Source organism: Tachyglossus aculeatus, chromosome 21 (genome assembly GCF_015852505.1).
Source record: "Tachyglossus aculeatus isolate mTacAcu1 chromosome 21, mTacAcu1.pri, whole genome shotgun sequence".
Lineage (NCBI taxonomy): Eukaryota > Metazoa > Chordata > Mammalia > Monotremata > Tachyglossidae > Tachyglossus > Tachyglossus aculeatus.
The window spans coordinates 27600791-27626150 of NC_052086.1; the positions used below are offsets into that span (position 1 = coordinate 27600791).

The 25360-nt window shown below is 46.3% G+C and overlaps 1 non-coding gene and 1 pseudogene across 1 annotated transcript; both read right to left on the reverse strand.

Annotated features, from left to right (window-relative positions):
* Window positions 1-785: 785 nt before the first annotated feature.
* LOC119943174 lies at window positions 786-923 on the reverse strand. Its single transcript, XR_005455644.1, has one exon. It is a non-coding gene; the product is annotated as a small nucleolar RNA SNORA7 (small nucleolar RNA).
* Window positions 924-8124: 7201 nt separating this feature from the next.
* LOC119943157 lies at window positions 8125-8243 on the reverse strand (annotated as a pseudogene).
* Window positions 8244-25360: the final 17117 nt, after the last annotated feature.

The following is a 25360-nucleotide window of genomic DNA, read 5'->3' on the forward strand; positions in this document are numbered from 1 at the left end:
ACAATATAAATCTGTTGGTAGACATGTTCCCTGCCCATCAAGATCGAACCCTTCTTGACTGTGAGCCCACTGTTGAGTAGGGACCATCTCTATATGTTGCTAACTTGTACTTCTAAAGCACTTAGTACAGTGCTCTGCACACAGTAAGCGCTCAATAAATACAATTGAATGAATGAATGAATGAATGAAGTGCTGTCACGTTACTAAACATTCTGGTCCACTGTGCATTTAATGTAGTGTTTCTCAAACTTTAGAGTAGCATTTTCAGGGAACAAGTCTTCAAGGTAGTCAGGGCAAAGACCATTCACAGAGGGAGAGGTGTGCCCCATCTCTCTACCATCTTAACCGTATTGGGGGGCAAGGGAAACTCCTCATGTAGGGAAGGTGAGGAGTGAGAGTGCCCAGGAAGTAAAAAACCTTAATAGCCTTTTTTCTCTCTCTCTCTCTCAGCTAAAGCCCTGGGCCAACTCTCCAGACTGTAAGTTCATTGTGGATAGGGAACACGTCTACTAATTCTGTTGTGCTGTTCTCTCCCAAGCTCTTAGTACAGTTCTGTGCATATTTGTCTTATGCTGCCGAGTCGTCTCCAACCCATAGCGACACCATGAACATATCTCTCCCAGAACACCCCACCTCCACCCGGAATTGTTCTGGTAGTGTAACCATAGAGTTTTCTTGATAAAAATATGGAAGTGGTTTATCATTGCCTCCTTCGGTGCAGTTAACCTGAGTCTCCACCCTCGAGTCTCTCCCATGCCGCTGCTGCCCAGCACAGGGGAATTTTGACTTGTAGCAGATTGTCTTCCACTCTCTAGCCACTGGCCAAGCTAGGAATGGAATGGGTATGCCTCTGCTTGACTCTCCCTCTCGTAGTCAAGACTGGTAGAGTACTGGAAACTCTCCAGGTGCAACCCTGAGAGGGGTCTGTGTGTACAGTAAGTGCTTAATAAATACCATTGATTGATTGAGTGATAGATCCATAGATGTACAGATAATAGAGAGGAAGCGAGGAGCACGAGCATTCTGTCTTTTGGGTTGGCGGATGAGGTTACTGGCAATGAGATATTTATCAGTGTGTGCGTGAGTGACTGATCGAAGAAGATGAGTGACTGATAACTTTTGCCACATTATGATTGGTCCTTTCCTCACAGTTAAATTTGCTTCTCACAGCTTCAGGCCCTGTTTCTATCTCTCCCTCTTGGTATCACAGTCTCCTCAAGCATCTGCTCCGGGAGAATCCCCTCCATCCTAAAGCTAGTCACCTGCAGGGCGGCCAACCATCCGTAAATTCACACAGCCAGGCCCGCCGCCACAGCTGCCGCTGGAAGGGCTGGAGTCACAGCACCGGGGTTGCCGACTGTCTGTAAATTCATGGACAGCCTTGGGAAATGAACTAAAATTGGTTGGGGCCCTGAAGTCATTAAATGTTTCGATCTCCATAAATTCTGCCTCCGCGGCAGGCTGCAGCGTGCCTGTGTTCTAGCCCTTCCAGCAACACCTCTGGAGCCAACAGGTGCCTCTTGATTTTCACTGAACCTTGTGGCAGGCCCAACTACTTGAAGTTACGAATGGTTGGCAACCCTGCTCTCCAGATTAGCCTGTTTCCTGTTGCTGTCTCACAACTGGCCTAAGCTATTCTCAAAGCCCTCCTCAGAACATCATGCTCCCCTTGACGCATGACACATGACAGAACATTTTCAAGACGGTGGCAAGGGGCCACCGGGACTACTGAGGTGCTGGGATCTGGGGGTGGGGAGAGGGATGGGGGGCAGAGGTGGTCAGAAGCAATGACCCAGTACTTGAGGCCTACGCTGTCTCAAGACAGAGAAGATATGGTTGGAAAGAAAAGGCTCATAGAGACGGAAGAGGTCACACTGTAAATTAGAGGATGTTTGTCCATGGTCAGGAAACAGGATAAAACAAACCCTGAGGCTGAGTCGTTTTAATTTGAGGTGGCAATGGGAGGGATGAGGGAAGAGGCCTGAAAAACTAAACAAATATGACCACCACAAATGCACTGTACTGGGAGTGGGGCGGCAAGGATTCTGTCCATGTGTGAAGGCCATCTTTATAAGATCTGGGCTCAAGCTCTATCTTTGTTTTTTTATGGTATTTGTTAAGCACTTACTATGTAATGAACACTGATCTAAGCGGTAAAGTAGGTACAAGTTTATTAGGTTGGAAACAGTCTCTGTCCTGCACAGGGCTCACAGTCTAAGTAGGAGGTTTTTGATCTCCGTTTTACAATTGAGGAAACTGAGGCAAAGAGAAGTGAAATGACTTGCCCAGGGCCACAGAGCAAGCAATTGGCAGAGCCCGGATTAGAACAGAAGTGCTCCAGCTTCCAGGCCCATGCTCTTACCACTAGGCTACGCTGCTATCTTCTTGACATCCCAAGTGGTTCATTCAATCATTCAATCTTAGTGGCCACCTTGAGTGGGCCAGAAGGCATGCCAATCCCCCCAACATGTGCCACGTAGACGTGATCATTTACCTTGCTTGCCGTCTGAAGCCGGTCCCGGCTACACCACATTGCTTGAAGTTTTATTTCCCTGGATCTCTAAAGCATCTCTCCCCTCCATTCTGCTTATGGTTTTCCCATTTCAGCTATTGAGTTTCCTGCTGTGTCCAGCCTCCTTGCACAACCTGTCCAAGAAAGGGAGACGCAACAAGCATTGCTTCAGTGCTGGCACACCGCCGGCCAACCGCAATCAATCAGTGATATTTATTGAGTACTTATTTGGTGCAGAGCAGAGTATTAAGTGTTTGGAGGAGTACAGTTTGGAGGACACAACTACCTGCAGGAAGCAGCATGGCCTGGCAGAAAGAACATGGGCCTGGGAGTTGGAAGGACCTGGGTTCTAATCCCGGCTCTGCTGTATGACCTTGGGCAAGTCACTTCTCTTCTCTGGGCCTCAGTTACCCCATCTGTAAAGTGGGGATTAAGACCGTGAGCCCTATGTGGGACAGGGACTGTGTCCAACTTGATTACCTTATACCTACCACAGCACTTAATACAGTGCCTGGCACATAATAAGTGATAACAAATACTACAATTGTAGTATTATTATTATATTTATATTTATATTATATAAATACATATAGTATATAAATTATATACATATTATATAATTATATAAATATTTATATTTATATTATTATATTTATTATTATAAATTTCTTCCAGGATCACATTGCTTGTGATCTCTCTAGACTGCAAGACCATTGTGGACAGGGAACATGTCTACCTACTTTGTTATATTGCATTCTCCCATGTGCTTAGTACAGTGCTCCGCACTCAGTAAGCACCTAATAAAAATGATTGATTGATTGATTGACCACTGCCATCCCTTTGATATATAGGATGCACAGCCTGAATCTCAAATGGAAAGTCTACAGGGACTGGGGCTTTTAGAGCTCTACAGCTTGACTCTCTTTCTTTTCCTTTAAACTTTTGGTTCACGCAAAAACCAGCATCCCCTGGAAAAGTTGTGGCTCTGGAATCCAAACCTGGCAAGAGCAGCATGCTATACACTATGCTGGAATCTTAGAGTGGAGATGCCTCAGTGTGCCAGCTGACAGCCTAGCCTGAAATAACCAGCGCGCTGCCCGTTCCTTCCCTTTGGGTCAAGGATTGACCTTCATCTTCAGGGAGAAACTAGGCAGGGGAGGAGGGCGGAAGGAACTAGACTTTCTTTCTGGGTGGAACCCATTAGCAGTTGGATAATGGGACAGAATGTGGAGGAAGAAACTACAGAAGGAAGAAAGCACACAGAGCAAACCCTAATGATCTAAACACACCCTCTAATTAATGGTTAGCATGCAGGGGAGATAACCTTCTGATGTTATCTTTTCTAGCAAGGAGAAATGGATTCATTTATATTCCCTGTGAGGTGGGTCAGAAATTAGTACCCCACAGTCATTTTATGAGCTAATAACAGTCCTTTTGACTACATAAGGATATATACCCTACAGAACAAATGAAGACTCTGTGTGTGCTAGTGTGTGCAAGTGCACTGAGGAAAGTGGGGGGGACACACACCCAAGTCATTTAGACTTAATGTGAAATTCATGGTTTTTTTACTCTTTCTGAACTCTCTGCAGCCTCTGTCCCAGAAATGAGACTTAAGCTTTTTCATGAATGAGTACAAACCATTACTGATTGACAGTCTACTTTCAGGAATCTTGGGGTTGGGGGTGAGGAAGGGAGAAGCTTTGAGGCCCAAGACTCTGGGGTTTCCACTTCTTGGAAGAGCGATAGACTAATTAAGGGATGCACTCAAATCTCTTGGGATGCACTCAAATCTCTTCAGGGTGAGATTTTTTGACTCTCCGTCACTGGGCACTGATTGCTGTGTGAGAAGTGGTGATTTTATTAAATACCTATTTGCTGAGCTGGCCAGAGTTTAGGAAAAAATCTCTAATTGATGTTTAATAATAATAACTGTGGTATTTGTTAAGCACTTACTATGTACTAAATATTGTACTTAGTGCTAGAACAGATACCAGATTATCAGGTCAAACACAGTCCCTACTTCATATGGGGCTCACAGACTGAGGGGAAGGGAGAATAGGTATTTAATCCCCATTTTACCCATTTTGGGGTAGGGATTGTCTCATATGTTTTCGACTTCTACTTCCCAAGCACTTAATACTGTGCTATGCACACAATAAGCGCTCAATAAATACAATTGAATGAATGAATTTTACAGATGAGCAAACTGAGGACCAGAGATGCTAACTGACTTGCCCAAGGTCACACAGCAAGCAAGTGGCCAGAGTGAGGATTAGAACCCTGGTCCTCTGACTCCCAAGACCATGATCTTTCTAATAATAATAATAATAATGATAATACTTGTTAAGCACTTACTATGTGCCAGGCATTGTACTAAGTGCTGGGGTGAATACGAGTAAATCAAGTTGGACACAGTCCCTGTCCCATGTGGGGCTCACAGTCTCAATCCCCATTTTACGGATGTGGTAACTGAGGCACAGAGAAGCTAAGTGACTTGCCCACTGTCACACAGCAGACAAGCACACTAGACCACATCACTTCCCCAGCAGCATTAATTAAGATCAATGTAGAAAATGACAAGCAGAGAGGCTAATGACTCAAAGTAACTTTTCTCTCTGATTCAGTGGGAGAAGACAAAGGCCATAGGGCTGACATCTTCCAGAGAGCCATTTGCTTGCCTGGCAACCATATTAAATTTGGGTTTTTTTTTTTCAAAGGAGACAGTAGCTAGGCAGGAAAGTTGGAGAATAGGATGTGTATGGTGATAACTATTAGTTACAGTATTTCAGTGAGGTGGTTACAAGAGGGGGCCCCTTATGTGAATGGAACCTTTTTTTTTTAATGGTATTTGTTAACAGATTACAATGTGCCAGGCACTGTACTAAGCCCTGGAGTAGATACAAGCTAATCAGGTTGGATACAGTCCATGTCCCACTTGGGCCTAACAGTCATAATCCCCATTTTACAGACACAGAGAAGTGAAGTGACTTGCCCATGGTCACATAACAGACAAGTGGCAGAGCTGGGATTAGAACTCAGGTCCATTGACTCCCAAATCCATGTTCTTTCTAGTAGGCCATGCTGCATCTTTGGAATTTTCATTAAAAACTTATTGCTTTATTTTACATGAAGGAGGGAATATTTCAACCAGGCATTTCTCTCAAAAGTACCATATCAGGCCCTGCCAGCCCTCCCTCCTCATTTAGATTCTTAAAGGCTTTTCCAGTGTGTGTCAGTTCAGAGCTTGCCAGAACCTAATTTTCTCAAGATGCTGCTAGGGAGTAGCTTGCCGACTCCAGCTTTAATACCCTTCCATGATGTAGGACAGAGGATCAATAGAATGATGTTTTAGAGAACCACGATTTCATTCATTCATTCATTCAATCATATTTATTGAGCAATTACAGTGGGCAGAGCACTGTACTAAGCTCTTGGGAAGTACAAGTTGGCAACATATAGAGACAGTCCCTACACAACAACGGGCTCATGGCTCCGTGGAAAGAGCATGGGCTTTGGAGTCTGAGGTCACAGGTTCAAATCCCGGCTCTGTCAATTGTCAGCTGTGTGACTTCGGGCAAGTCACTGGGCCTCAGTTACCTCATCTGTAAAATGATGATTAAGACTGTGAGCCCCCCGTGGGACAACCTGATCACCTTGTAACCTCCCCAGCACTTAGAACAGTGCTTTGCACATAGTAAGTGCTTAATAAATGCGATCATTATTATTATTATTAGAAGGGGGAGACAGATAACAAAACAAAATGTCAGAACAGGTGTCAAAATTGTCAGAATAAATAGAATTATAGCTATATGCACATCATTAATAAAATATAGTAAATATGTACAAGTAAAATAAATAAAATAATAAATATGTACAAATATATACAAATGCTGCGGGGAGGGGAAGGGGGAAGGGCGGGGGGGCAATGGGGAAGGGAGGAGGAGAGGAAAAAGGGGGCTCAGTCTGGGAAGGCCTCCTGAAGGAGGTGAGCTCTCAGTAGGGCTTTGAAGGGAGGAAGAGAGCTAGCTTGGTGGATGTGTGGAGGGAGGGCATTCCAGGCCAGGGGAAGGATGTGGACCAGGGGTCCACAGAGGGATAGGCGAGAATGAGGCACAGTGAGGAGGTAGGCAGCAGAGGAGTGGAGGGTGCGGGGTGGGCTGTAGGAGGAGAGAAGGGAGGTGAGGTAGGAGGGGGCGAAGTGATGGAGAGCCTTGAAGCCAAGAGTGAGGAGTTTTTGCTTGATTTGTAGGTTGACAGGCAACTGCTGGAGATTTTTGAGGAGGGGAGTGACATGCCCAGAGCGTTTCTGTAGAAAGATAATCCAGGCAACAGAGTGAAGTACAGACTAAAGCGGGGAGAGACAGGAGGACAGGAGATCAGAAAGGAGGCTGATGCAGTAATCCGTTCAGGATAGGATGAAAGATTGAACCAGCAAGGTAGAGGTTTGGATGGAGAGGAAAGGGCAGATCTTGGTGATGTTATGGAGGTGAGACCGGCAGCTTTTGGTGATGGATTGGATGTGAGGGGTGAACAAGAGAGCGGAGTCGAAGATGACACCAAGGTTGCAGGCTTGTGAGATGGGAAGGATGGTAGTACCGTCCACAGTGATGGGAAAGTCAGGGACAGGACAGGGTTTGGGAGGGAAGATAAGGAGCTCAGTCTTAGACATGTTCAGTTTTAGGTGGCGGTCAGACATCCAGATGGAGATGTCCTGAAGGCAGGAGGAGATACGAGCCTGTAGGAAGGGAGAGAGAGGAGGGGCAGAGATGTAGATTTGGGTGTCATCAGCGTAGAGATGATAGTTGAAGCCATGGGAGTGAATGAGTTCCCCACGGGAGTGAGTATAGATAGAGAACAGAAGGGGACCAAGAACTGACCCTTGAGGAACCCCTACAGTAAGGGGATGGGAGGGGGGAGGAGGAGCCCATGACGGAGACTGAGAATGAGAATGGACAGCCTGAGAAAGAAAGAGGAGAACCAGGAGAGGACAGAGACTGTGAAGCCAAGGTTAGATAGCGTGTTGAGGAGAAGGGGGTAGTCCACGGTGTCGAAGGCAGCCGAGAGGTCGAGGAGGATTAGGATAGAGTAGGATCCATTGGATTTGGCAAGAAGGAAGTCACTGGTGACCTTTGAGAGGGCAGTTTCAGTGGAATGTAGGGGACAGAAGCCAGATTGGAAGGGGTCTAGGAGAGAGTTGGAGTTGAGAAATCGAGGCAGCGAATGTAGACGACTCATTCTAGGAGTTTGGAAAGGAAGGGTAGGATAAATAGAAGGGGCAGTGGGGTCAAGAAAGGGTTTTTTTAGGATGGGGAGACGTGGGCGTGTTTGAAAACAGATGGGAAGGAACAAGTGGAGAGTGAGTGGTTGAAGCTGGAAGTTAAGGAGGGGAGGAGGGAAGGGGCAAGAGTTTTCATAAGATGAGAGGGAATGGGGTCTGAAGCATAGGTCAAAGCATGATGTTTGAAGTTACCAGAGGGAGTAATAAACAAAATATTAAAGATGCAAGTCGTACCTTGGAGTGGGCCATTCTTCAAAGATAATAATTATAATAGTAATTGTGGTATTTTTTAAGTGCTTACTGTGTGCCAGGCACTGCACTAAGCGCTGGAAGCCTACAGCACCCGTTATTCCCAAGCAGTCTCCCATCTAAGTACTAACAAACCCCTACCCTGCTTAGCTTTCGAGATCAGATGAGATCGAGTGCGTTCAGGGTGGTATGGCCATAGATGAGGGTAAGCAAGGAGCTAGTGGGTTTGGAGAGGACGGGATTGCCATATTTGTGAGCTTTAATAAATTCCTATTTGGAACATCCTATTTCATTCCATTTTTAAAGATGGCCACCTTCGACTGACTGAGGAGAAACAAAGCCAGGAAACCTTCAGGCCCCTGAGAGTGGGAGTGAAATCCTGGAGACTATTTAGAAAATCTCACCGGGAATATCAACGCATACATCTGCACCCTTTAACTACATTTTGTTTATGCTTCCTGAGCCTCGAGCAAACCTTTCCTGCAGTTCATTTGCAACCCAGTCCCTGCCGGCTTCAATTTACCTGCTGCCACCGCCATCAATCTTTAAAATTAGTTGACTGTTTGCTAATGACCATAAATGTGTTAGCTAATATAGATATTTTTAATTATCTCTCAATAATGGATTTGAATGTGCAGGAATGCTTAAGTTTTATTGTAAGTCGATATTAACTGAATAGTCCCAATCAAGAATATTTTACCTAGGCCATTTTTCTCTAAAAGCTATTTTCAGAGTAGGAAACTGCTTCTGCTTCTGCTTGTGCCACCATATTGAAGGTCAAATCATTCTAGAATGACAGAAGCAGTCGTGTGCCCCATCTGATTATGGTACTTGTTAAATGCTTTCTATGTGCCAAGCACCGTTCTTAACACTGAGGCAGATACAAGTCTATCAGATTGGACATCGTCCCTGTCCCAGATTTGCCTCACACTCTTAATCCCCAGTTTTTACAGATGAGGTGAGGCACAGAGAAGTTAAGTGACTTGCCCAAGGTCACACTGCAGACAAGGGGTGAATGGGGGATTAGAACTCATGACCTTCTGACTCCCAGGCACTATTTACCTCAGTGCTTGGCACATAGTAAGTACTATCATTATTTGGGGTTTGACAAATCTTCAGGGTTAAGAGCAAATCATCCCACACCCCCTTATCTTTCCCCTCTTTATCCTCCAGTTCCTCCCAGCCCATGATCCCCACCCTCATCCCCTTCTTCTCAGCACCTGCAACTAATGAAGCCAGTAGCGAATGCCACTCAAGTCTCCCAAACCAACTCAGACAGCCTACTTTGTGCCCATTAGTGAATGATTTCTCTAGGAAAGCTGGAAAAGGGTACAGCCCTAGAGCTTCCAGTGTTTGATTGACTCCCACTCAAGTCTGGAAGGGATGGTTAGGCCTGAGCCAGAAGGGATTCAATTCCACCTTGAAGCATGGGAGTGGATAGCATACGAGAAAAGGGTGAGTGAGCAGCTTTCTGCCATGCCATTAAGTACAGAGCAAGAAGGGATGGAACTAAAACTGTAACAAGAGATTCAGCCTATGCACGGGGGAGAACTTCCCGCCTGCAAGGAATAATGAGGCAATGGAATGTGTCTCTCTTGGACACTGGGGAATCCCTATTCCTACCCACTTCTGAAAAACCTCCAATTGCTACCAATTTCTTTGTACATCAAGCAGAAACTCCTAATCGAAGATTCCAGCCTCTTCCTTCTCACCTTCCACTCTCTTCTCCCACTGCGCCCCAGCTCATGCTTAGCTCCTTTCAAGCTTATTTCCTAATTGTACCTGGCTCTAGAGTCTCTCATTCCTGTCCATTTGTATGAGCTCTTCCTTCTATTTGCATCTGCCAAACCATTTGTATCCCCACTTTCAAAGACATCCTAAAATGTCATGTCCTTCAGGAAGTAGTCACAAAAACTCCTCACTATTGGCTTCAGAGCTCTCCATCACCTTGCCCCTTCTTACCTCACCTCCCTTCTCTCCTTCTACACCCCAGCCCCACACTCTGCTCCTCTGGTGCTAACCTTCTCACTGTGCCTCGATCTCGCCTGTGTCGCTGCCAACCCCTGGCCCACGTCCTACCTCTGGCCCGGAATACCCTCCCTTCTCAAACCTGCCGAACAATCACTCTTCCCCCACTTCAAAGCCCTACTGAAGGTGCACCTCCTCCAAGAGGCCTTCCCAGACTAAGCCCCCTTTTTCTCAGCCTTCCCTCCCATCTGCATTGCCTCAACTCCCTCCTTTTGCCCTCCCACTCCCCACTCCACAGCACTTACATATATAGGTATATATGTATCTATCTATACTTCTATTTATTTATATTGGTGCCTGTTTACTTGTTTTGATGTCTGTCTCCCGCCTCTAAACTGCAAGCCCATTGTAGACAGAGATTATCTCTCTATTGCTGAATTGTACTTTCCAAGTGCTTAGTACAGTGCTCTGCACACAGTAAGCACTCAATAAAGCACTCAATAAATATGAATGAATGAATAAACGAATGACTCCTCCTCCTCCAGGAGGCCTTCCCAGACTGAGCCCCTTCTTTCCTCTCCCCCTCGTCCCCCTCTCCATCCCCCCGTCTTACCTCCTTCCCTTCCCCACAGCACCTGTATATATGTATATATGGTTGTACATATTTATTACTCTATTTATTTATTTATTTATTTATTTTACTTGTACATTTCTATCCTACTTATTTTATTTTGTTGGTATGTTTGGTTCTGTTCTCTGTCTCCCCCTTTTAGACTGTGAGCCCACTGTTGGGTAGGGACTGTCTCTATGTGATGCCAATTTGTACTTCCCAAGCGCTTAGTACAGTGCTCTGCACATAGTAAGCGCTCAATAAATACGATTGATTGATTGATTGATTCACCTCACGCTCCCTGATCAGGTCTTTCTGTTAGTTAGCCCTTAGGGGTTAATCTATTCCATTTATTTGTTTTTCTTAAAACATCCACCCTTTCCTCTCCATCCAAACTGCTACCATGTTCATCCAAGCACTTATCCTATCCCACCTTGACTACTGTATCAGCCTCCTTGCTGATAATAATAATGATAATAATGGTATATGTTAAGCACTTACTATGTGCCAGACACTGTTTTAAGCACTGGTGTAGATACGAGATAACTGGACTGGACACAGTCCCTGTCCAAAATAGGACTCAAAGTCTTCATCCCCATTTTACAGATGAGAGAAGTGAAGTCCAGAGAAGTGAAGTGACTTACCCAAGGTCACATAGCAGATGAGTGGGGGAGATGGGATTAGAACCCATGACCTTCTGATTCCCAGGCCCATGCTCTATCCATCAGGCTGTTCTGCTTCTCTGATCTTCCTGCCTCCTGTTTCTCCCCATTCCAGTCCATACTTGACTATGCTGCCCAGATCGCTTTTCTACAAAAAGGTTCAGTCCATGCTTTCCCACTCCTCAAGAACCTCCAGTGGCTGCCCATCCACCTCCACATCAAACAAAACTCTTTACCATCAGCTTTAAAGCCCTCAATCACCTTCTGCCCTCCCACCTCACCTCTCCTGCTACAATCCAGCCTGCTGACTTGGCTCCCCTAATGCCAACCTACTCATTGTACCTCAATCTCGCCACCGACTACTGTCCACATCCTGCCTCTGGCCTGGAATGCCCCCGTTCTTCATGGCCAACAGACAATTACTCTCCCGTTTCAAAGAGGTCTTCCGTGATTAGGCCCCCATTTCCTCTTCCCCCACTTTCTTTCATTCATTCAATCAATCATATTTATTGAGCACTTACTGTGTGCAGAGCACTGTACTAAGTGCTTGGGAAGTACAAGTTGGCAATATATAGAGATGGCCCCTACCCAACAACGGGCTCACAGTCCCTTCTGTGACACCCTGATTTTCTCCCTTTATTCACCCCTCCCTTAGCCCCCCACCACTTAAGTACATATCCAAGAGGCCGTCCCAGACTAAGCCCCCTTTTCCTCAGGTCCCTCTACCCTCCACATCGTCTCAACTTCCTCCCTTTGCTCTACCCCCACCCCCATCCCTGTTCCACAGCATTTGTGTATATATGTACATATCTATAATTCTACTTATTTATATTGATGTCTGTTTAGTTGTTTTGATGTCTGCCTCCCCCTCTTCTAGGCTGTCAACCCGGTGTGGGCAGGGATTGTCTCTTTATTGCTGAATTGTACTTTCCAAGGACTTAGTACAATGCTCTGCACACAGTGAGCGCTCAATAAATATGATTGAATGAATGAATGTCTGAAATGTATTTATTCATATTAATGTCTGTAACCTCCTCTAGACAGAAAGCTCTTTGAGGGCAGAGAATGTGTTTACCAACTGTTATATAGTGTACTCTCCTAAGGGCTTAGTACAGTGCTCTGCACACAGCATCCAATAAATAGGATTGATTGATTGATTACTTTTGTTATTATGGTTGAATCTGTTTTTCCCTTTGTTTCCACTGTAAGCATGCTCTCTGAGTTTGCCTGTTTTCTCTAGGGCAGAGTCCAATCCTGTCCTTTCTCATTTTCATTGTCTCTTCCAAGCACACAATACAATGATCTACGTACAACAGGCACTCAGATAAATACTGATGAGGAAGATAATGAGGGAAGCATTTTGGCCAAGTGGAAAGAGTGAAGGCCTGGGAATCATGAGTCTCAGGTTCTAGTCCCAGCTCTGCTCCAGCCTGCCATATGACCTTGGCCAAGTCACAGCCTCTCTGGATCTCTGTTACCTGATCTGTAAAATGGGGATAAGATAGATTGTAAGCCCTCTGTGAGACAAGGACTGTGTCCAGTCTCATAATCTTATGTCTTCCCTAGCTGTTGGTCCATAGTAGGTGCTTAATAAATGAGAAGAAGAAGAGGAAGAGGAGGAAGAGGAAAAGCATAATGGGAGAAAGCTGAACACCTTCCCAAGGCTCAGGACTATCCTGCCTACAAACAGCAGACTGAGGACTAATCATCAATCAGTCATAATGATTGAGTACTTATTATGAGCAGAGCACTGTGCTAAATGCTTGGGAGAGTACTAAATAACAGACTGACTGACATGTTCCCTGCTGACTAGGAGCTTACTGTCTATGGGATGGTTGAGAAGAGTTTTTCACTCTCTTGAAAATCCAGTGTGGTACCCGAGCACACCCCCAAATTTTGTCCATCTATGTCCCCCTCTAGATTGCAAGCTCATTGTGTCTGTTATATTGTACTCTCCCAAGTGCTTAATGCAGTGCTCTGCACACAATAAGCCTGTAATAAATACCATTGACTATTTTGGATTGGATTATGCCCAAGGTAGCCGGAAGTTGAAGTGCTGACACTTTTCAGCTGCCCATGTCATTCATTCAATCGTATTTATTAAGCACTTATTGTGTGTAGAACACTGTACTAAGCACTCCCACTCCACTATTCCTGGACCTGCGAAGCAGCGCTGCTAGCAGACAGCTCACCTGGAGGAGGGGTGCCCCAGAAAGACAGAGGTTGAGACCCCTGAATCAGCTACCTCTCAAAGACAATGTAACCACTCCAGTCCCACTTTGGCTCCATCCAGCCAACTGACTGACCCTGAGGTGCTCTTTGTGCCTCAGTTTCCTTCCCCTAGGTAGATGGGAAAGAGGACTGACCCACTACCCCCTGAGTGTCAAGTTAGGAGAGTTTTGAAAAGGGTTATGTCTTACCATTGCCTATGGTTCTGCCCAAAAATCACAAAAGGAGCTAAGGCATCTGAGCACTGGTGAATCTCACTGTGGGCAGGGGATTTGTCTGATTATTATTATATTGTACTCTTCCAAGCACTTAGTCCAGTGCTCTGCACAAAGTTAGCCCTCAACAAATACGATTGACTGACTGAGAAACAAAAGGGGGGATCAGTGAGGAAAATAGGGAGAAGTAGCACGACCTAGTGAATAGAGGACGGGCCTGGCAGGTAAAAGGATTTGGCTTCCAATGTCAGCTCCACCACTCATCTTCTGTATGACCTTAGAAGTCACTTAATTTCCCTGTGCCTCAGTTAGCTCATCTGTAAAATGGGGATTAAGATTGTGAGCCTTACGTGGGACAGGGACTATGTCCAACAGGGACTATGTCCATCCTGATTGACTTGTATCTACCCCAGCGCTTACTAGTGTGCCTGGCACATAATAGGCACTTAACAAATACCACTATAAAAAAAAGAAAAAAAAGTGGCCAGCTCAAATTCAAACCACAGGAAACCAATAAGGCCCTGTAAAAATGGAGAGGAGAAAAGAAACTTGGACATTCATGGAATTGGTCTTTGACCCTGACAATGCAGAACTAAGCTGTCAATGGAACCACAGGAGGATAAAAAACCCTACTAGCCTGGGTGGGCCAGAGCTTTCTTCTTCGGGACTCTTGATGGACTACAGAGCCTCCCCCAAGTCCTGTGGCAGGCCAGCCAGAGGATAAGGGGGTGGGTGGGAGGGAACCACCTCTGAGGTTCCTCAGGTTCTCTGAGGAGACATAAGACTTGCTTCCCAGTGTCACACCCACCACAAATGCTTCCACTAAGAGAATTTCTGCCTTTCAACAGGTTTAAAAACAGTTAACGTAAATATATCCTGAGCTGGCAGCTGGTTTCCGATCACGCCAGCAAAACACTGGCTACAAATATTAGTGCTTAGAGGCATTTTGTGAGGAAGACATTTTAATTTAAATCAATGAGTTATTGATTCATTTTTCATGCTGGAAAGCAAGGGCACGCAGTGTGCAGTTCTTCCACTTGATCTGCACTTCTGATGGCCTCAGGCTTATAGCACGAAACTGATGTCAAGTATTTCCCAACCTAACGGGGAGAGCTTTCATAGTCTTGGACCCAGGCAGGGGAGAAAGTCATTTGCAGAAAGGCAGCTGAATAGGAACTCATTCCATGGTCTATATTTAAGGTTCAGAGCTGACGCCCAAGTTCCTCTTTTCAATGCAGGAACTGAGTCATTGGTTCAACTTTCCTCTAATACAGCCGCAAGTTTCTACTTGACGCTTTGGAAAGACCTTGCTTTTCAGGCCAAATATCCCAGATCCGTAGACTGAGGAATAGGGAAACCAGGACAGGAGGCCCTGGGGAGCCGCCAGCACCCTTCAACTTGTTCCGCTCCCTCCACCCCACCCAGTGATTTCACATTAGGCTTGGTGGACATAGCCTGATTAATATGAGCCAGGGCTCCCTGATGCTTCTCTGCCATTGGCCATGCTCCCAAGCTTCCTTCTTTGCCGACTGCTTAGTCACTGCCTCGTTTCCAAGCTGGCTGCGATTAAACCTGGACTGGTGCCAAGGAGGGCAGAAAGGGAACGGGATTCTCAGAATCCTTAGCCTGAAGGGGGTCTTGGTGGTTTCCAATGACAGTTGGTGGGGGTCTGGTGTGACTCCTAGGAAGTCCCCATGCTTCCTGAGAAAGTTGGTCAAAAGCACCCACTTGTCTCCAGGAGAGATGCTGGAATTCATAGATGGCCTTGGACAATCAATTAATCACAGTAACTGAGCTCTTACTGTATACAGAGCACTGTATTAAGGGCTTGGAAGTGTATAATACAAACAGGGTTGGTAGACATGTTCCCTGCCCACTAGGAGCTTACAGTCTAGAGTGAGAGACAGACAATAGTTCAGTCTATATTTCACTCTGCTGCCCGAATTATCTTTCTACAGAAACACTCTGGGCATGTCACTCCCCTCCTCAAAAATCTCCAGTGGTTGCCTATCAACCTTCAAATTAAGCAAAAACTCTTCACTCAGCTTCAAAGCTCTCCATCACCTTGCCCCCTCCTACCTCACCTCCCTTCTCTCCTTCTACAGTCCTGCCTGCACCGTCTGCTCCTCTGCCACTAACCTCACTGTGCCTCATTCTCACCTGTCCTGCCGTCGACCCCTGGCCCACATCCTACCTCTGACTTGGAATGCCCTCCGTCCACACATCCACCAAACTAGTTCTCTTCCTCCCTTCAAAGCCCTACTGAGAGCTAGCCTCCTCCAGGAGGCCTGCCCAGACTGAGCCCCCCTTTTTCCTCTCCTCCTCCTCCTCCCCTCCACCCCCACTCCCTCCCTCTGCTCTTCCCCCTATCCCTCCCCACAGAACTTGTGTATATTCGTACATATTTATTACTCTATTTTATTAATGATGTGTATATAGCTATAATTCTATTTATTCTGATGGTATTGTTTTGTTTTGTTGTCTGTCTCCCCCTTCTAGATTGTGATCCCATTGTTGGGTAGGGACTGTCTCTATATGTTGCCAATTTGTACTTCCCAAGCACTTAGTACAGTGTTCTGCACACAGTAAGCGCTCAATAAGTATGATTGAATGAATGAATGAATGAACAATAATATAAATACATTACAGATATGTACGTAAGTGCTTTGAGGCTGAAGGTGGGGTGAATAATAAGTGCTTAAAAGGTACAGATCCAAGTGCATAAGTGATGCAGAAGGAAGAGGGAATTAGGGGAAAGAGGGATTAATGGGGAAAGGCCTCTTGGAAGAGATGAGATTTGAAGGGCTCTTGGGGAAGGTTGGCAGAGATGACAGAAGCAGTTTCCTCATGTTTGTGACCCTAGACCTCAGCCAGGGGTGGCTCTAGGGTCTGTCCCCTGTCTGTGTGTTTGTTACCAAGTTGCTGGAGGCAACTAGGCCTTGACTCCGTCCCTATTTTACAATACAGATGAACTCAGCTTCTGGGAGCTCCAGTATTTCATCTTTCAAACCTCATTTTCCACTTGTTTCCCACCCCTTTTGCCCCAAATCTCCTGGACCTCCTCAATGGACTTGGCTATATACAGCTTTAACCTCGATCGCTTCCCCTACCTGTAAGTTTGTGTACGCTGATGCAAAATGGCATAAGAAAGCAACCTGGTACTTCCCAAGTGCTTAGTACAGTGCTCTGCACACAGTAAGCGCTCAATAAATACGATTGAATGAATTGAATGAATGAATGAAAGAGCACAGGCCTGGGAGTCAGAGGACCTGGATTCTAATTCCAGCTCTGCCAGTTGTCTTCTAGGTGACCTTGAGCAAGTCTCTGGGCCTCAGTTTCCTCACCTGTAGAACTGGGATATAATAACAGTAATCTCTTCCTCTTATACTATGAACCCCATGACAGACTTGTCCAACCCGACTAGTTTGTATCTACCTCTGTGCTTAGTACAGTGCTGGGCACATAATAAGCACTTAATACCACAATTATTGAAGCACTTAGTACAGTGCTCTACACATAATAAGTGCTCAGTGATGATAATGGTATTTAAGTGCTTATTATGTTCCAAACATTATATTAAGTTCTGGTGGGACATAGTCAATATCCCAAATTGGGCACTCCACCTAAGGAGGAAAATTTCCCTGAGATCAGTGCTGAAGTCAGAAGAGGATTGGGAGAGGATTTTCCTTAGCTCTTCAGAGATTGGCCAGGATTTAGTAAAGTTCTCCAGGCACTAGTGGGCCCCAGGAGAGTCTGAAGACATGATGAATTGACTGACAAGGAAACTCCATTTGTGGCATCCAGGGGTACCAGTTACTCTTCAGTGGAAGAATCACCTCTGAAATGAGACTGCTGTCATGGTCCCTGCTACACCCCGACCTGAGATGACATACCTGAAGCAGCGAAACTCCTGGTAAAGCTCAGTGCATTCAGGACCAATATGCAGCAACGAGGTAGGAAGGAGGACCTGGTTATTGGCTTGAAGGCATCAGTGAGAGCTCCCCGCTACTTATACTCACTCCTCTCCAACTACAACTGGCATACTTCACTCTTCTAATGCCAATGCACTCATTGTCCCTTGCCCTCAGGGCTCTCACTGTCATTCTCATGCTGGCACCCTTCCTTCTGCCTGGGACCCTCTTCCCCTTCACATACAGCAGACCACTGATCTCCCCATCTCCAATGCCTCCTAAAATCACATCACCTCCAGGAAGCCTTCCCTAACTAGTCTCTCACCTCCCTAGGCTTTCTCCCCACCTTCTGCATAACTGACACACTTGAGCCCCTTCAGCGCTTATGGACTCACCTCATCCCTCTTACCCACAGCACTTACGTACATATCATCAAATGTGTTGGTTCCCTGACCCGGAATTTATTTTAGGGCCTGTCTCCCCTGCTGTCCTGCAAGCTTCTTGAGGGCAGGGAACATAACTACCATCTCTACTGCATGCTCCCAAGTACTCAGCAAAGTGCTCTGCTCAGAGTAATCATTCAATAAATACCACCGATGGACTGGGATATACCTATCCCAGTGACAGGCTGTCAACAGAACTCACATCTCCCTGAAATATAGTGATTGCTTTCTATGGAGGCCACTTGGCTGCCTACCTCCTTCAAACATCTCTTTCCCTCCTTTGTCTTTTCCAGGATGTTTCTCTTAAGAACCAGGATCTCTGCTTCTTAGGTGTTTCTCTCCTCCAGTTGCTTCACTGGGGCTGAATGTCATCATCCTCTGCAGAAACCCATTATTAGCTAGGCAGGGTTTGGCCACGGGCTGATGTCACCGCTAAAGGTTGTGTGAGGTGGGGAGGGATAAGCTTCAGTTCCAGATGACCTCAAGGGTTCATTGATTGCAGCTCAGTCAGATATTTTTTATAAATAAATACGAGGGGAAGAGAACTGTGGCCTATGGCCCAAATTGCTTCTACTTCTGTCATTTTGTTGGATATAACTGTGCTCACGGGATCCATCCGAAGATAAAATTTTGGAATACCTGGAATGGATTCCATTGGCTAGGCTTTGTGGACACAAAACTACCTTTTATCACCTTTGCCATCCAGCCCTAAGCCCCTCTTTCCATTGTTCCCGACTTCTAATGCTAGTACAACCAGAAGATAACTCTGTTTCAGAACTGTGACTGAAAATGATGTTGTTGTGACCGCTGACCTCCATCAGGAGACAGATAAGAAGACTGATTCGGTCTGGACAGATATGTGCTGGGATTACAGGCCAGGGCCAGGTCACTGGCAGAAGAAACCTCCTTTCTGGGGCCTGAACTCCCTATGCTTTGTTGCAGAGCAGACAAGTCTATCAATGTACAGAATTTCCTAAGCACTTACTGTGGGCAGAGCACTGTACTTAGTAGAGACATAAGTAGAGGCTATGACTGATCAAAGTGAACTTTTGCAGTATATTACATTCTTCAGGGCTTTGGATATGCCCGTGGGGGTAAGTTGAAATAATTATTTTGTTGCTACCACCTTTAATATCAAATGACTGTAATGCCCTTGTTGGGTCATCTGGTCCACGTAAGCCATCCCACTAGTCAAGCCTTCCTGCTTTCTTGGAGCCTTCAGGATCCTCTGAAAATGCCACGTGGGAAAAACATGATTTGAATCGATCAATCAGTGGTACTGAATGATCTCTTACTCTGTGCAGAGCACTGTACCAAACACTTAGAATTAGCAGCCACGATCCCTGCCCTCAGGGAACCTTGAAGCAAGAGGCCTTGGAACTCTTTCAGTGGAAAAGACCCTGATGTTGGATGGAGTTTCCTAAAGGGAGACACAGTCCCATGGAGAAGTGAAGACTGCATTCAGCAGTTGGTGGAAATGCCTGGCACTGGAACCTTGTGATAACCTGGAACCCTGTCAAATCACTTTAAGATGTTCTGCTAGAGCGACTGGCAGGGGAAATGTCTGCGGGCCTGCCAATCATCTTTCACCGCCAAAGCAAGCCCTTCCTCCCAAGCCCTTGCTGCCGACCCTCGCCTCTGTCTTATACATGGTATGAACTGTGGATATGGAAAGCTGAGAATGATAAAAATACCTTCATTTGGTCCTAAAATAATTCACCAGGTCTCTCCTGGCCAGACTCCACCTCATGAGGTTAACCCCAGGGCAGAAGGCCTGGGAACTCTTCAGCAGGTCTGGGACAGAGGACAAAGCCAGTGGGAGGGGTAATTTCTTTCCTTTCTGTTGGGAAGGGCCCCATTCCCACACTGGCAAGCCTAGGGGATTCACAGACCCACCCCTCCAGACCCCAGAGATCTGCTTGCAGTTTCCGCTGAGGTCTGAGTCCACTGACTAACTCCAGCAGCGAGGTAATTGGGCCAAGGGCCAAGCTAGTGGGAGGTAAATGAATTGGATTGTAGGTGGGGTGTAGTGGGCGGGCTGGTACCCTCGGGATCCACCTAGTACTCTCATGTGTGGGGACTGGCCTGGGAGCGAGGCAGGCTACCCCTGAGGCAAGGAGCTCGGCTGCCCCAAAGCACCCCCAGTCTCTCCCTCCATTTTAGGGGGTACAGAGCTATCACGCATTCCTGGAGGAGCAGAAAGGTGGGACCCTACCTCACGTGAAGAGGGAACAAACTCCAGATTCCTCCACCGGCTCCTTCCCCCTACAAGAACCCCATTTGGCCTCACACTCCCCCATTAAACCTGCTTCGCAGCTGGAGCCCTCTAGATTGATCTGATGTCAATTCACTGCTGAGGGTAATTGGGAAAACAGAGTGCAACTGGCTGCTGTCCCAGCCTCCAGGACAATAGGAGACACCCCCTCCCCCGCCCCCACCACCCCAGGCTCCCGTTTCACAAAAATCCCAGCCGCAGACTTCCCGCTCCCCGTAGGGATTTATTGCTCTTAAAACAGGGCAGAGAGCCAGCCCCTTCACCAGGAAACATCAGCCGGGGCGAGGGTCTCTCTGTCGCTGGGGTGTCCGACTGGTGGGCTGAATCCCAGGCCCTCCCCGGGCCTGGCTCATTAAGATTAAATATTTATTCAGAGCCATCAAAGCACACATCCCCTCGTGAAATAAAGTGGGCCAAATGAGCAGTAGTATCTCCCCTTCCCCAGGGAACTCACAGTCTAAATGCAGAAAACAATCTGAACCAAAAAAATAAAATCAAAAAACAAAAATGGTCCACTGGAGCAAGAGAGCCAGCAGTAATAATGGTAAAAATAATAATAGGTTGTGATATTTATTAAACACTTCATAACTGTGGTATTTGTTAAGCCCTTGTTATGTAGTAAGCACTGAACTAAGCACTGGGGTGGATACAAGATAGTCAGGTTGGACACAATCCCTCTGTCTCTTGAAGCTCACAGTCTAAGTAGTAGGGAGAAAAGGTACTGGATTCTTATTTTAAATATGGGGAAACTGAGGTACAGAGAAGCTAAAAGAGTTGCTTAGGGTGACACAGCAGGCAAGTGGCAGAGCTGGGTTGCTCCTACTCACTGTACCTCAGTCTCATCTATCTAGCCACTGACCTCTCGCCCCTATCCTGCCTCTGGCCTGGAATATCCTCATTCATTCATTCGATCGCATTTATTGAGCGCTTACTGTGTGTAGAGCACTGTACTAAGCGCTTGGGAAGTACAAGTTGGCAACATATAGAGACGGTCCCTACCCAACAGTGGGCTCACAGTCTAGAAGGGGGAGACAGAGAACAAAACAAAACATATTAACAAAATAAAATAAATAGAATAAATATGTACAAATAAAATAGAGTAATAAATATGTACAAACATATATACATATATACAGGTTCTGTGGGGAGGGGAAGGAGGTAAGGGGGGATGGGGAGGGGGAGGAGGGGGAGAAGAAGGAGGGGGCTCAGTCTGGGAAGGCCTCCCTGCCCACACCAGGCTTACAGTCTAGAAGGGGGAAAACAAACATCAAAACAAGTAAACAGGCATCAATATATATATATATATATATATATACAAATGCTGTGGGGAGGGGAGAGGAGGGTACAGCAAAGGGAGCAAGTTGGGGCAATGAGGTGGGAGGGGGAGCTGAGGAAAAGGGGGGCTTAGTCTGGGAAGGCCTCTTGGAGGAGGTGAGCCTTCAGTAGGGCTTTGAAGGGGGGAAGTGTGATTGTTTGGTGGATTTGAGGAGGAAGGGTGTTCCAGGCCAGAGGTAGGACGTGGGCCAGGGTTGATGGCGGGACAGGTGAGAAGGAGGCACAGTAAGAAGGTTAGCACCAGGGGAGCAGAGTGTGCAGGCTGGGATGTAGAAGGAGAGAAGGGAGGTGAGGTAAGAAGGGACAAGGTGATTCTCCTTCTTCAGTATCCAAATCAGATACTGACAGTATCACAATATTAAAATCACATCACCTCCGAAAGGCCTTCCCTGACTAAGCCCTCATTTCTTTTCTCACTCCCTTCTGTGTCACTTTTGCACTTGGATTTGCAACCTCTATTTATCCCTCCCTCTGCTCCACAGCACTTATGTGCATATCAATAATTTATTTCTATTACTGTCTGTCTCCCCCTCTAAACAGAAAGCTCATTGTGGGCAAGGGACATGTCTACCAATTGTGGTATATTGTACTCAGTGCTTATTACAGTGCTTGGCACATAGTAAGAGTTTAACAAATATCATTATTATTATTATTACTCTCCCAAGTGATAAGTACAGTGAGATGCACACAGTAAGCACTCAATGAGAAGCAGCGTTGCTCAGTGGAAAGAGCATGGGCTTTGGAGTCAGAGGTCATGGATTCAAATCCTGGCTCCGCCAACTGTCAGCTGTGTGACTTTGGGCAAGTCACTTAACTTTTCTATGCCTCAGTTACCTCACCTGTAAAATGGAGATTAAAACTGTGAGCCCCAAACGGGGCCCCCTGATGACCTTGTCACCTCCCCAGTGCTTAGAACAGTGCTTTGCACATAGTAAGCACTTAACAAATACCATCATCATCATTATAATCATCATCATGATCAATAAACACAATCTGAATGATTACTAAGCACTGGGTTAGAAGCAATACATTTAGATTGGACACAGTCCCTGTCCCACGTAGGACCCACAGTCTAAGGCTTAGGGAGTATGATGTGTATATATCTATAATTCTATTTATTTATAAAGATGCTACTGATTCCTGTTTATTTTTTTTGATGTCTGTCTCCCCCCTTCTAGACTGTGAGCCCTTTGTGGGCAGGGATTGCATCTATTTGCTGCTGAATTGTACTTCCCAAGCACTTAGTACAGTGCTCTGCACACAGTAAGCACTCAATAAATACAATTAAATGAATTGAATGAATGAGAATGAGTATTTAAATCCCATTTTATAGAAGAGGAAACTGAGGCACCATAAAGTCAAGTGGCTTGCCTTAGGCCAGTGACAGGGCTGGGATTAGGAACCAGATTTCCTGATTGCCAGTCCAGTGGTCTTTCCACTGTGAGCCCCTTGAGGACCAAAGATCACATCTAATTCTCTCTTGTGTATCCTTTCCCAGCTCTTAATACAGTGCTTTAGTACATTGTAAGCACTTAATAAAAACTATTGCTATTTAGGAGTCTCCTTGGCTTCTCACCCTTTCTTGCTGCTTTGCCTTTTTCCAGTCAATAGTGCTGGGTTGTTTTTGAGATTCCAAATGAAGTGGTAAGGATGTACTCTTTCCTGAAAGACATTCAGTGACAATCTCTACAGCATTACAGAGACTCTCTCTCCACCATCTCCCCCACATCCACCAGGCTGCCAACTCTTTACCCACACTCTAACTCCTCCCACCCTTCTCAGACCTAGAGGGCAGTGCTTCTGAGTTGGGGACCCAAGCTCGAGCCTTTGGGTTGTTTCCATAATTTCTATTAAAGTTCTAACTTCCCATAATCTCACTTCTTTACACCGTATCCTAATGTCTGTCAACTCTGAGCGAGTCACCGAACTCAGTCCAAAATATTTCTTCTCCTGCCAAGCCACTCTGAGTATCCTTCTCTGCAGTGACTAATGAAACAGGGGAATAATAATAATAATAATAATGGCATTTATTAAGTGCTTACTATGTGCAAAGCACTGTTCTAAGTGCTGGAGAGGTTACAAGGTGATCAGGTTGTCCCACGTGGGGCTCACAGTCTTAATCCCCATTTTACAGATGAGGTAACTGAGGCACAGAGAAGTTAAGTGACTTGCCCAAAGTCACACAGCTGACAATTGCCAGAGCCGGGATTCGAACCCATGACCTCTGACTCCAAAGCCCGTGCTCTTTCCACTGAGCCACGCTGCTTCTCAGCGTGAAGGTATCACTCTCTCAGGGAAGGTATCACGCTCTCCGCTGCTGTGGGAGTCTCCCAGATATCCTGCTCTGTGACCATGGACTGCATCCATTTGCCACTCCGAGCCATTTCAGTGTATGGTTGTGGGGACAGGGAGAGTGGGTGAGAGAGTGTGGATGATTCAGTGCAGACCATCTCTGCTACTGCAAAGACAACTCAAGTGCATATCCTGCTGGCAGTAGGCCAAGCCCATCACTGCAGGATGAGATAGCAGCCGCCTAAATGCTGGAAAGTAGCATGAACTAGTGGAAGGAGCCCAAGACTGTGTCAGGAGTTTTGGGCTCTGATCCTGGCCCTACCACTTACCTGCCATGAGACTGAACAAGTCACAACTTCTGTGATGAACTTATATTTAACCCAGTAATTGGCACAGAGCAAATTCTTATTAATAATAGTAATAATAATCTCTCAAGGTTTCTCTGGGGCAGGGAGAGAACTTGAGGTTTTTCCTGGTTTTCCTGCATACCCTATGCTCTTCACTGACCCCCTTCCCCCTATTTCCCAGCACTCTCACCCCTGAACCAACCTAGGGAAATAGGGTCCTTATCCTAATCCTCAGCCCTGTCCCGAGATGATGCTGGCATGGGTACCAGCCTCTCTGGGATCACACGGTCAGGCTCTTCTTTGAAGTACAGATGGTAAAACATAACCTCACTATAAGGGCTCTAATAAAGAGCTGCCATAAAAGCCCGAAACAAGCTTCCAAGATAGGGTGGGGACTGATGAATCACAGAGCCAGCTTGGCTAGTAACGGTGCACAAACCTTCAAGTCTGCAACAGGGAGAAGTCAACAGGAAAAGGCTCAGAGTGGAGGAAGGGGGACTCTGAGAAACCGAGACTCCCAAGCATGGAGGGGGCCAGGGCAATCACTAGAGAGAAGCGCTAGGAGCCTCTGCTCCTAGCGGCCTCCAAGACTGAGCGATTCTTGGAAACGCAGGGGATTAAAGGCCCTCCCAGCGGGGTGTGAAATGCTCACGATGGCCTTGCCATAGGGGGATGTGGGCTGGAGCCAGCTGGTTGCTTGGGCCTGCTAACTTGTAGGAGAATGTGAAATCAATGAACAGGCCATGCGTTTATTCCCAGTTTGCGGATAGCCCAAGTCTTTTCACTTCCGTCAGCAAATGTTTAGTGAGATGCCCTTGCTTGCCTGACGCTGTGCCAGGTGCTTTGCAGGGGTGAGAAGGGTAATGGAGACTGCCCCCCTCGTCCCCTCCTGCTCTCCCCAATCACCTTGATGTCCACCTTTCAATCATTCAATCAATCAGTGATATTTATTGAGCTCTTACCATGTGCAGAGCACTGCTCTGAACACTTGGGAAGTACAATATAACAAAGGCGGTAGACATATTCCCTGC